The 13,247-nt window shown below is 41.2% G+C and overlaps 1 long non-coding RNA gene across 1 annotated transcript in view; it reads right to left on the reverse strand.

Annotated features, from left to right (window-relative positions):
- Nucleotides 1-9,435: 9,435 nt before the first annotated feature.
- The window catches only part of LOC122166296, a 38,923-nt gene continuing 35,111 nt past the window's right edge, over nucleotides 9,436-13,247 (reverse strand). The window contains exon 3 of the long non-coding RNA XR_006170762.1: nucleotides 9,436-11,989. This is a non-coding gene — a long non-coding RNA (uncharacterized LOC122166296). The remainder of the gene's footprint in view (nucleotides 11,990-13,247) is intronic.

Consider the following 13,247-nt stretch of genomic DNA (forward strand, 5'->3'; position numbering starts at 1 on the left):
CAGCACCAGTGACCCAGCACCAGTGACCCAGCACCAGTGACCCAGCAGCACTCCTCATACTCCTCTTGCTTCCTCGCGCAAGCACCCAAACCATAGGAGCACCAGTGAGGGCTGCTGAGGAAGGAGAGCCTCATACAGCTTGCTGTGCTATGCAGCTCTGTGCTGGGAGGCAGGCAGCAGGCTGGTACCAACCAACACGTAGTAAGGCACATCTTAGCATCATAGCAGTTTCTGTGCCAGCTGAGATCACTGCAGTCACATCCAGAGGTCTGCAAGAGATTCAGAAAACAGAGTTGGAGCCACATGCAATTAATTAGTCAAGCTCCTGTACACAGACAGAGATCAAATCAACAGCAAGCGCCTGGGGATTTTATGCTCCTTTTCTCCTGCTTCCTTAACTACTCTGAGCATGACTTTTTGCCTGTTTTGTTGGTTTGGGTTTGTTTTTGTTTTTGTTTTTATTTTTAATCATTTTTATTTTTGCTTTTTTCTTACTGAATTTCTGCTTCCCAGTAAGCAGAGATGAGGACTGTGTGGCAAGTCATTGACTATTCACAGGAGAGAAAAGGAGGTCTCATTCAGTTAAAACAGTAATAATACTAAAATTAAAGTCTGGCTGTGTTTCTCTAGCTACATTACTTAACAAAATATTTGTTCTGAGCTGCAGCCTTCAGACAACAAGAAAGAAGCTCCTTGTTTTTCAGAGACAGACAAAGCAGTCAAATGGTGACTTCGATGGAGCAATGAAGTTATATTAAAGCAGAAAATCAACTGATATTCAAGCTCCATCCCAGCTTTCTGTTCCACCCTTTAAAGTGGTCCCACCACGATGACACATTGAGACGGGTGGACAAAGCTAGAGTTATATATACCCTCTGGAGGATTTGGAGGCCAAAAACCTAAGCATCTCCCAGCTTTTTTCACACCGAATGTGTATTTTTGGCATGATCAGAAGCTAATTAGAATTACCAGGAGTAATTACATGGGCTGAGGCTCCCTGCCAGGCTGTGGCATTGTGGCCCTGGCACCCCACGCAGCTTGCAGTGAGCCCCAGCAGCGAAGCCTTGCATCCAAACCACACAGGTTTCTGCAGCACACGGTCTGAATTATTCCCATAGGAAGATGCTACTTCCAAGTTGTGTTTCCAAGGAATATTCTCTGCCTTCAGTGTAACTGTTCAGTAACATGCATCTTGTGTATGAAATACAACAGAAATGCTGACAGGCCAGCTTTCATGGCTGCTGACACCAACTTTCTGAGCAGGGCTATGCACGTTGTGCTGACACAACCCTTCTCCAGAACAGCTGCAATCACTTGCTGCTTTGGTGAGGGAACGGGGGTGTTTCTTTTCTTTCTTTGCCTCCCATGAAGGGTTCCGAAGTGCCAGCTGTGCCGTAGGGCCGAGGCCACCAATGCTTATGCTACAGATGTGAGCGTGTGAAAGGGAAAGCCATTTTCCCTTCTAGTTTCATTCTTCATTTTTCCTTCAGATGATTTAATAATCTCCCACTCGACAGTATGTGGGTAAGATGGACAGTGCTCAGTTATGCTGAATAAGGCATAACACCTATTTTTCTAAGCTGATAAGCACTCAGGACAGGCAAAATTCCTACAGAGAGCCAGATATCAGCCCCATTTACTTGAAGGTTAGTGAGTGCATTCACAGAATGTAAATGCAGCCAGAGGGTAAAGCACTGGCTTCTTGGGCTCAGTCTTTTGGGGCAGAGCTAGAGTATAAGTGCTTGAAAAGATATTCAAGTAGCCTCTCAGATTACTATACAGCACAGATAATTAAGAGTTCATGTCTCCCTTCATCAACAAAGTGCTTAAGGACATGCTTAAAGGTGTTTTGCTGATTTTGGCCTCCGGTACTTCTCTGCAAGGAACCAAATGCCTACAGTTCCCCTTGGAAAGGGAAAGTGCATTTGGACCCTGGAGGAACTGACGCACTTTGCAAAGTCTTTCCCAACAGCCATCACAGCAGGAACCTCACTGCTTAGTTTGAATACCCTATAGGAATGACTGACAAACTGTGCCTAGGTCAATGCAGCAGGTTTATTTGAAATTCCAGATTTTCCTAAGTTGTGAACACTCATTTTGTTGTTCCTACAGTTGCTTTAGTACAGTGCAAGGTTAATCTGTCTCTCTACTCACCTTGTTACTCACAGAAGGAAGGAGTCTGTTCACAGAGCAATCTTGTTCCTCTGAGTGACTCCACTTGAGTATGAAGGCTCCAAGCACAGTACTCAGCAGCACAGAGTGGATGTTTATCCTGAGCTCAGATCTTCTGAAAGAGCAACTGAAAAGAAAACAAGCCAGCAGCAATGCACAATACAAAATACCTGCCCAGTGCAATCCCCTCTGATACAGACAGAAATCAACACAGTCATATTTCTTATCTGAGCAGAACACAGACAGAAATCCTGGGCAGATGGATGGAATATTGCAGTGCCAGACAAGCCAGGACTTCCCTGTACCGCCAGCTACCAATCTTGCCTTCTCCTGACCCTTCATTGTAAGAATCACAGAAAGTGAAGTGATCTGCATCTCCTCAGCATATCAAATTCATTGCCTAAAAATATACATTTTGACAGAAAAAATGAACAATTCTAAATTTAATCAAAATGAAAACGTGAAATAGACTCTCCCAAAGCTCTAGCATTTAAAATTCTCTGAAGCCTTATTCAAATAAAAAATTTTCCTTTCCTGTACCAAAGGGACACGGAGTCCCAATGCTTTCCACAGAAAACCATCTAAGATGGTCTGATATCATTTCGTCCCTTGGTGCTGCTTCTCTAGCACACCCTCTAGAATACAGTGGGGGCAAAGAGGGTATTTAGAGGGTGACACAAATAACTTGAGAAGTGCCAGCAAAATGCAAGATGCAAATGTAGCAGGCCTCTGTCAGCTGTACTGCTTGGGGCCAGAGAGCTCTAACAAAAATGCAAACAGCAGCTTTGTGCTACTGCCAGTTTTGAAGGCCTCACCTCTCCCCACCTCCAAAAACAGGGAACATGACAGGCAAAAAGATAAAACAAATAAAAGGAAAGTTTCTGAAACCTACAGGCTGATTAGCAGCGAGATTGCAGTAACCAGATGCTGGCACACAAGGAGGATTTTAAAAAAAGAAGTCCTGTCCATTATGCAACTGTCGAAAACATCTCTGCCTCAAACAAAAAACTCCAAAAATAGGCCAAATGTGCTGTACTTCATGGACTAGCTAGCTGCAAAAACATTTCAGACTGCCTTAACTATGGCCTGAATCCTAAACGAACAAGGAGGTTAAGCAGCATGCAACACTCACATTGATCTAAAGCAGAAAAATCACTTCTGCTTTTCCAGCAACATGGCCCTGAATTAGAAAACAGGGCAACTTGTTCCAGCATCTCACCACCCTTGCAGTAAAGAATTCATTCCTGATATCTAATCTAAATCTACCCTCTTCCAGTTTAAAACCATTTTCCCTTGTCCTGTAACTACATGCCCTTATAAAAATCCCTCCCCAACTTTCCTGTAGGCTCCCTTCAGGTTCCAGAAGGCTGCTATAACATTTTCCCAGAGCTTTCTTTTATCCAGGTTGAAGATTCCCCATGTTTCAGCCTGCCCTAGGTGCTCCAGCCCTCTTATCACCTTCATTGCCCTCCGCTGGACCTGCTCCAACAGATCCATATCCTTTTTATGCTGGGGGCTCCAGAACTGGACACAGTACTCCAGATGGGGTCTCACAAGAGCAGAGGAGCAGAATCCCCTTCCTTGACCTGCTGTCACACTTCTGTTGACATGACCCAGGATATGGTTGGCCTTCTGGGTTGCAAGTGCACATTGCCAGCTCAGATTGAAGCTTTCAATTGACGCTCCCAAATCCTTCTCCTCAGGGCTGCTCTCAGGCTATTCTCCACCCAACCCATATCTGTGTTTGGGATTGCAAAAAAGATTTAGCTGTTACTGCTATATCCTTCTCTTCTATTATTTTCAGTTTTACCTGGAGGCAGTGTATTGCAGTGCGACCAAAGGACGCACCCTGCACTGACACATGGCCACAGGGCAGGCAGAAGGGGTGGCATGGGGTGCCAGATCCAAGCACTCCCTCTGGGCCCTGCAGAAAACTGAGGAAAACATTTGATTTAATTCTCTGGGTAAGGATCTTAGATTGCTTTCAGAGTGCCAAAGTAGAAAGGCAAACTGTTGCTGTACCAGAACAGCGATAGCAGCGAAGTCTTTTTGCACAGCACTGTAGGGACTCCTCACTGAGGAAGCTGCACATCACCTCCATAAGCTCCTCCTGCTTTTCCTGTTGGAGAATGTTTTCTTTATTTCCCAAGCCTTCTCTCTACCTAAGCCATTCTCAGATTGCTTCTGTTAAGTCTTTCCATGGGCCTGTTTCTAGAACTGTCCAGACACCCACATCCTTCACCCTATTCTTTTGTATCATTTAGTATCATTGCTACTGTCTTGGTTTCAGCTGGTTGACTTTTTATCCACACTGCCTGATATGATACTACGTTTTAGCTTTAGGATAAATACAGTGTTGATAACACACTAACTTTCTAGCTGTTGCTGTATGGAGCCAAGGACATGTCAGGTTCTCATACTCTCCTGCCAGCAAGGGAGGCTGCAGGACTGGGGGACACAAGGAGCTGGGAGGGTGTCTCCAGGAGGCAGGAGAACTGACCAAAGGAAAATGTCATACTTTGTGACACCGTGGAGAGACGAGCTGGACAGGAGAGCCAGACACCCTCAGGTCAGTCAACCATTGCACTGTGCATCACTTATTTTATATATATATATTATTATTTTCCTTTTTCTCTTCCTTTTTTGATTTTCAGTAAAATGTCAAGTACTTGTCTATGCCTAAAATCCGTATGTACTATTAAAACTGGTTGTAAATTTGATTTTGGATTTTTTATTCTATTTTAAATGATTTTTGGAAAACTGTTCTATCTGAGCATGTTTCCCAGAATGAGGTCATATATAGGTTAAGTCCTAGAAAACAATTAACAAAAAAAGTCAATGTTCCTGCCTGAAATAAAATGAAGCTTTCTTCCCCTGCACGTATCTTTTGGTGCCTTGGTCCAAATTCAGACATTAAAAATCACCCTAGAAAGCTAAGGCAGATGACCTCACCCTGCTGGTGATGGCCACATACATTCACCTTTCTTTCAGGATAATCTGAAGTGAATCCAGACTTGTGGAGGTCCTTAGAAGTTCAGGAAGGAATGCAGCAGGAGGGGAACACTTGAAGGACACACAAGTCCAGCCCTAACACCAAGTCTACCAGGATATGTGCTCTGAGGTTTACAAAGAGCAAAAAAAACTGCGACTCAAAAGTTAAATGACTACAACCTGAAGTGCAAGCAATGCATTTGAGATATTTTCAGACATTGTTCCAGCCTGAAAACGTACTCAAAAAATCTAAATGCAGGTATATATATTTTAAAGCCCTAACTAATACACTTCATTTCCCGTATCAGCATTTCCACAAATGTGTTCTATTATATGTGTCCAAACCATTAGATTTACCCCTTAAAGGCTTTAAATCTACTCAGCTCCAGTCTCTGACCTGAACCAGCTTTTTTTTTTTTTTTTCCCCACTGCCAAGAATCTGAAATTTCTTTTCCAGCTGCCAATAATTACTCCATTCCAGTACACAAAGATGTAAATCCTTGCTGTTCTCCATTCAGATTTGTCTTTAAAAATTCTTTACGGACTTCAGTGGAAAACTTACCATTCAGTTTGTATCTGGAGTTTCCTGGACTGGTAGTTCAAACATCAGCTTTGATTTGTCTTTAACATTCCTCACTTTTAATCCTTTTCTTCCCCAATTTGGAAGAGCTCAAGAGCTCACAGAAGAACCTTACTATATACCTTCCATTCATTTTCTTTTGTCCTCAGAGTTTAGCTGTGCTCCCTTCCTACCACAATACAGGGTCAGTCTGCAGTCAGTTTCCATAGCTCTCAGCTCTGAGCTGGAGAACAACAAAGCCTCACTGAGTAGCATTATTGGGTAAACCACAGGTAAGAACACACTGTCAGAATAAAGCTTGCCACTGTAAAGAGCAGAAAAGAGATTTGCATCAGCAATAGGGTTCAGCTCCACCAAGCAGCCTCGGTTTGGATACTTGCTAAGATTTTCAGATAGCGTGCAAACTTCAGCAAGAGCCATCACAAAATGAGGCTGATGTTTAAACAGCAAAGCAAGAGCAGAGCATCTCTCAGGAAAGCCTTTTTCTGGGGCAAGAATCAGAAGGGCCAGGGCCCCTAAAAGTCAGCTTGACAAGATTCTGGACATAAAAATGGCGAGCACTACCATGAGCACACAGTTCAGACCGTTTGTCAAGGAGCAGACAGGCCTGGTCACCCCTGCTTTCACAGACCTGTGCCCTGTGACCTACAGCTGCTCTGAGTGACAACAGAGACAACTGCTTTTGTCACATCTAATTTCAGTGGCTGCATGCTACATGCAATTACCCCAAGGTGATACAAGCTGTTTCCATTTAGATTTGATGTGCCTTTCTATGCAATCTACACATAGAGTATATTGGAGCATTTCATCAATTGCATGAATTGAAGCTGTGAGATCTTAATTAGAAGCTCCATTAATGTCAAAGCAGTAAGTGTGGAAAGCACCAAGGAGAAGGAAAATCTGTCAGTGTGTGCATTTCACCTGTATTGCATCAACTAAGCATGAGATTACGGCCTCTCAACATCCTTACCAAAAATATCTGCAAGCTGGACAAGTTGCACAAAACTCAACTATTCATGAAGTTTATAGTTCCACTGAGGCATCTAAGGAACAGGAATTTTGCAGATCCTTAAGTTATTTCGTTTGTCTACATCAACATCACTGCCCCACTGGTGCAGAGTTGTTTTAGCAGTATTTCTTCAGTGGTGCTTTGGGATACTAAGAAACAACTTGAGGAAGACCTCAAACGACACAAAGTCCAGAAGTCCTCAGCTGGTAATAGTGCTGAGTTTAGTCCTGCTGACCTTAATAATGCAGCAGGGTGGCCCGAACCCTACCCCAGTCTGAGAGCATGCTCAGGATGTCAGCAAGTGGGGTGAGGCTAGCTTGGAGCTGACATCTAAGCTGCAGTTGATGGGGCGCAGCCCCAGTGACCTAAGTATGACAAACTCAGGTTGCCCTGTATGTACGCACTCAGAACTATCACTAGAAGAGGAGCTGCACACCAACATGGACCTGGTAAGGGGTCAACGTGCCAGCAGCACAAGAATGAACCTTTACCAACACATATGATAACCTGGTGTCAGGTCCTTTGCTTTTTCCCCAGTAATACAATCAAGCACTGCATTCTCTCTAGACCGTAGTGAAAGGCTGGAACATAACAAGACAAACTAGGACACAACGATACAATTTTAGGCAAGAAGTTTCAGCACAAAAAGATTTCTGTTTTTTGTTTTACCACACCCACCTTGAGAGAAAGCATCATTATCTTTCACAAAAGAGAAAACAAAGTGCAAAGGTTCTCTCCAAAGCCAGGATCACCGTCCCTCGCTCTGCCGTATTATTTCAGCACCTCAAGAACAGGATGGAGGCAGCAACAAGAACTTCCTATTAACTGCAGCAGGAACAGTACTATTTCCTCCTGTGGAGGGGAGTTAAGTGCTACAAAAGTAAGGCTAAGGCAACACAGCCTCACTCTACACTCCCACTTGGAGAATTAGATAAGATGCAATTAGCCATCATAACACACTATTTAAAATAAGCGAGCCCTAAGCTTCTCTTCTGAGACACTTCATAGCCATAGACTGCAGTGATTAGTTTAACAGGGCTCGTTACATCAAGCTATTGCAATAAAAGCTTATTTCCATTTAATTCACACTAACATCCACAAAACTAAAACAAAATAAGGGAACAAAAGCCTAACTGTAGTTGAGTGGGTCTTGGATAGAGCCCAAAGCTGACAAGAAGCAAAGTTCCACACAAGAATAAAAGAAGCTTCAGCATTCTGTTAAGTAAAGTGCTTTTTTAAGAGGAAAAAAAGTGTCCAGAAAGATGTACAAAAGAGGAAACCTAAGTTTGAAGAAAGCATTAATTGAAGCCAAGGTGTTTGGTCTGTTTTAAAGTTAACTAAGTTGATTTCTCCTAAGCTTTAATTGGATTGCTTTAACACATCATAAATGTATTATAGTGTTACACCTGTTTACCTTTTGTACACAGAGTTGCTTCTACATATTTATCTCCATCACAGCACAGAGAATATTCAAGTCTAGAATCCACTAATTTCAGGGGCAGTTATAACTGAAGCCCACATAATGCCTTATTCTTCCACTCTTTCATTCAAAGCGATTTTCTTTCTTTGATTTTAGAATAGAGGTCTTCAAAGTACAATAGCTTGTCACGGACCTTTCAATTCTCACACGCTGAATTAGAGTCCTTGACAGTTAAATTTACTGCATAAAAGCAATCCTCAACTTTTGTATAAGCATCAAGGACAATTGCTGCTCTTTCGTTGTACTATCAAGAAATCGTTTGTGCTGAAAATGAGCATGATATTATTCCTCCCCTCCTACCTTCCCCCCCCCCTTTGTATGACAAGTAACCCACATCTCTTCCGCTCTGTCTCCTTCACCTCCCTTTTCCCCCACTGGCAGCTCTTTGAAACTCCTAATGCAATGTTTCTCTAATATTTCACTTGTAAAACTCAAGGTCAGGCTGCAATCTTCAAACAAGAGACAGCTTTGCCCAAGGACTCCCAAGCACTTCCCACAGTGACTCCCTACACTACCAAAACTGGGTATTAGGCAATTAGATATTAGGCTACATAATCAAAAATGCAGTCTAGAAGGAAAATATACGCTTCATGTGTATTAAATTTGGGGTCTGCAATTTTCACCCTCTACACTCTAATGTTTAGCAGTAAGGAAATAGGGTAATAAGTAAGATCTCTTCTTCCCCATTTAAAAAGTCAATCAACCAATCTAAGGAACACGTTGAGCTTAGCATGCAAGAATGATATCGCCCTCAGCTGTGCCAAGAGTCACACAGAGCAAGTCACTTTAGCATCTTGGCAGAACATTCATTAAAAAACAAAACAGCAAAAGGCCCATGCCTCCAATCACAGATTTCCCACAGACTATTTGCTGTGGTAGCTCCCCAGATTACCTCTCTAAGGACCCAATCCAAAACTCATTACTGGCAATACAGTTTTGAAAAAGCCATGTATGTTCTTTCACAATAGGAAAGTTCTATATTTCGTTGATTGGAAAGAATCTTAAACTCCTTGAAATCTGAGTTTCGTGCTAGAAAAGAATATTTAGCTTGCCTTTTGCTTGGCAAGTGATACCTGTGGAAAAAAAGCAAAACATGATCTAGAAATAATACAATTTACACAGTGCTTTGTCTGGTGCAAATATATCCAAGGATACCTTTACAATTAAAGATCTGGAGGCAGCAAAATTACCAGTAGCTCCTCATTACCAACACAATTATTTTATTACACTTTATAAACAAATCTTTCAAAGACACAGAAGCATAAATAGCTGTCAAGAAATCAAAAGCTTTAATCACGATAATTTAATCTGAATTTATTTCCGCGCTATGCTGGCAATTGCTTTCAAACAGCATCAATAGAACAATCTACTGCCAAATCCAAAAACCATGTAAAACCCTTTATTTTCACCCGCTTATTGCATTAGGATTTGATGGTCTTATTTACAGGAAAAGCTGTTCTGGCCCTTTAGAAAGGTGATCATACTTGAAGGTACTAGCATTTTGGCCACCACATCACAGTAGTGCAGTAAACTGTTATCTCATATGGTCCAAATAAAAGCTGTTTGCTTGTTTAATTTTCAGCTGAGTCAAGCCACTGAACTAAGCTCACAGTTTAAGCAAACATGAATACCAGCACAAGTGAAGACATAGGAAAGAATGGCCAAGGAAAAATGTATGAGAAAAGCTTCAACAGTCCCAACTTACACAGATAAAATCAAAGATGGAATTTCATCATTAGACAACAAATAGATAACGTTAAACAAAGTTCTTTTCTATTTGACAGAAAATAACAGTTCCTAGCCTAAAGCAAATCTAAATTAAAAATAAAAAACAGTAAAACATATTAAAGCTGATGCCTCCTTTCAAGAAACTGTCTGATCTCAACAGCACAGCCTACAATCAGAATTATCGATTACGATGAGGATACAATTCTGTGCTCCATCACTCTTGGAGATCTCTGCCAAGGGAACCATGTCTGTTAGGAAATGCTACCCTCTATCGTTTCACTAGTCTCAACAGCTTATTTCTCCACAAAACCATATTTTTATAAGACTGACCTCACTTCTAGTATCGCTAGACATATCAAGAGCCAAAATCTCATAAACCTGAAGAACTGGTGCTTATGTACAGTCAGACATCATCTCATCATCTTAAATCCTGTCTATAGCACTTCACTGAACCCTGTGTTTTTTTCCCCTCCATTTCCTTTTCCTAAATAATTACCGCTTCAAAACATGGACTTTTCCCCCCTTTTTTTCTTTAGAGATCTGCCTGCTCTAATTCCTTTTTTTGACCACTTTGTAGAAGTACTATTTCAAAACCTTACTAGATCTACCATTCTGCTGTTCTCTCTACATTTCCATCACTTCCCAAATTATTTAAAACCTTTAGGACATCTCATGTCAGAGCTTTTTCTTTAAATACCTTTACTAAAAATCTAAAGTAGCAGATATTAAAATATGATGACAGAGCAAAAAAGGTTATCTTTGAATTTAACTGCATTATGAAAAACTTCTTCAAAAGCACAAAAGATGCCCCCCTCCAATAAATTTAAAAAAAGAAAGTGCACGAATCATTGCGTTTCTGCCAACATCACTGCTTAAGAATAGCTGTAAAAGTACATTTTATGAGGATACAGACCACGCGAGTAGGATTTTAGATTTAAAATTCAAGAAAAAAGTTATTCTGCATTTAAAATGAGAAGCCCTACTTAACTAATGGGAAATAGAAAGAAACAAGAAAAGGAAGAAAAATTGCCAAGAAAAGTACAACAAATAATTCAGTCTGGATGGCAAGTGGCACAGAAGAGCCAGTATAAAATCCAAGCTAAATACTTCTGCATATTTAATTCAGTTTATTTCTAAATAGAGCTAATTGGGGTTGATATCTCAATTTCTTCAAATAGGAACAGAAACTTGAAATCCCCTAGAACTCTTTTTTTTGCCTTCAGACATCTGTTTCTAGTCCCTCTAGGTAGGAAAACAAATTGAGTGAACACAAGATCCAAACATTTAAGGAAGACTTGAACAAAATACACCACTGACGTGTGAACCTGAAAACATGCACACTAACTTGTGAACAAACAGTAAAATAGGTCTGCTTTACCCAGTATTTAAGGATGAAGGCCTTGCTGAGTGTTACTGCTATCATTAGTTTCCATCAAGCCAGGACTGAAAGTAAGTACATTGTAAAGAAGGACCTTTTTTAAGTTATTATGAGTTCAAGCCTTAGTCAGAATGCAAGAGCCTGATGGCATGACATAATGCTATTATTTGTTTACTGACACCAAACATAAAATAAGAAATACAGGCTGTCAGAAATACAATGAACACACAGCTCACAATGTTCCATCCTCACCCTCCAGATGATATCCAAGGCAGGGAGAGTAAACAGCCTTCTCCCAGCTTTCTTAGTTTCCACAGCTGAGAGTGTAGGATGTTTACAGTACCTGTCACTCAGAGCTCTTGAAAGCAGACCAAATGTCAGCAGACCTTGTACAGACTTCATTACTGACTGCAGGAAACATGCAGACTTAAGTGAAAGGAGGAAGAAACCATACAGCCATGATTCTTTCATACCATATGAATCCCAAACAAAATTCAGTCCTTTGTGCACATGTTGAGAAACAAAAGATAAGTCCATCATAAAGCTGAGCTTCAGCAACTCCAAAGGACAGCCACTCTTATTGACACAACTGTAGTTCAAGGCTTCCTCCTGGTTCACTCCAGAGTGCTCCCGAATCTCCTGAAGTTGTCTCTGCAGAAGAGAGAATTCACCATTTTAATGAGTGCACATAAATACACACTAATAAAAAAAAAAAAAAAAAAAAGTCAGGTAGAAAAGGCTTCATTTGTGTTCCACAAGTAAAAGCCAATGTAATTTTCCCAAAGCTTTTAACACTATTTAAGAGCAAATCCTACAGTGCTGGCTTCAAGGAACATGTACAGGATCTGTCACATTTTAAGTTATCAGTGGAATTATGGTTTTGAGGCATCTTTGGATACCGTGAGGAAAAGGATACATTTAAAGAGTAGGTTGATAAACTTAGGATTCTAGTTATACAACAACAGATGATTGTCACAGCAGTCTGATTGCGTTTGAAATGATAGACTTCTCTCCAAAACTTACCAAGTATTCACAGTTTCCTCAGATATATTACCTCTAAAGGACAGAAAACGGAAGAAAGAACAATAAAATACCAAGATAATCTAACCAGACACATGGACATAGCTAGAAGGTTTGCTCACGTACCACAGCCATAATCCTCAGGAGTAAAAATACCACTGAAAAAAGTTTTGGTAGCTTTGAGATGAGATTATTGATAGCTTCTACTTTAAACAAAAAATGCGTGCAGAGGCATTTTTGCACAAGTAATTGAGGACCTGAATCACCTCCCACAATCGCAGCAACCTGTGTTAAGAAGAGTTCATTTGCTACTGAAAAGGCAGAGCAGCTTTGTTTGTGTGTAACCCACAGGAGGCTGCCCCAGCACTAGAACTGTTCTCATTAAACCCTTTCTTTTATAGCCCAACATATTGGACGTGTATGAAGAAAGCTTAACTTTGGTCTCAACATCTGTTTTGTTCAGTTGCACCGAAGTTACTGTTCACGTACAGTAACTATTTCTCCTCTCCCACTAGCTGCACCTCATTGCAGCACTTCAGGAAATCAAGTCACGTAGCTACGAGCCCAGTTCTTGCAGTCACAGACCCTCCCCCCCATTGGTTTTGGTCACGAGAAAGAACTACAGCAGCAGGATATAAGAAGAGAAGGACAACATAATTGCATGCCCTACTTTTTAATTCACAGGGAGACCCGCAGATGCACAGGAACCTGAAAAGCTGAAATAAATGTGAAGGCACTGATCCTCTTTGGTCTGCTACAAAGTTACGGGAACTGCAAGGGCAAAGAAGGCTGAAGCTTTCTGACCAAGGAATTTGGCGAATTTCAAGAATTAAAAGGTGCCCTTCTCAAGCTGTCCATGATGAATAAATGTGTTCTCTGGTCGGCAGCT

This window comes from Centrocercus urophasianus, unplaced genomic scaffold, assembly GCF_019232065.1.
Source record: "Centrocercus urophasianus isolate 14NV4802_14NV808 unplaced genomic scaffold, USGS_Curo_1.0 seq_10, whole genome shotgun sequence".
In the NCBI taxonomy this organism is placed as follows: Eukaryota; Metazoa; Chordata; class Aves; order Galliformes; family Phasianidae; genus Centrocercus; species Centrocercus urophasianus.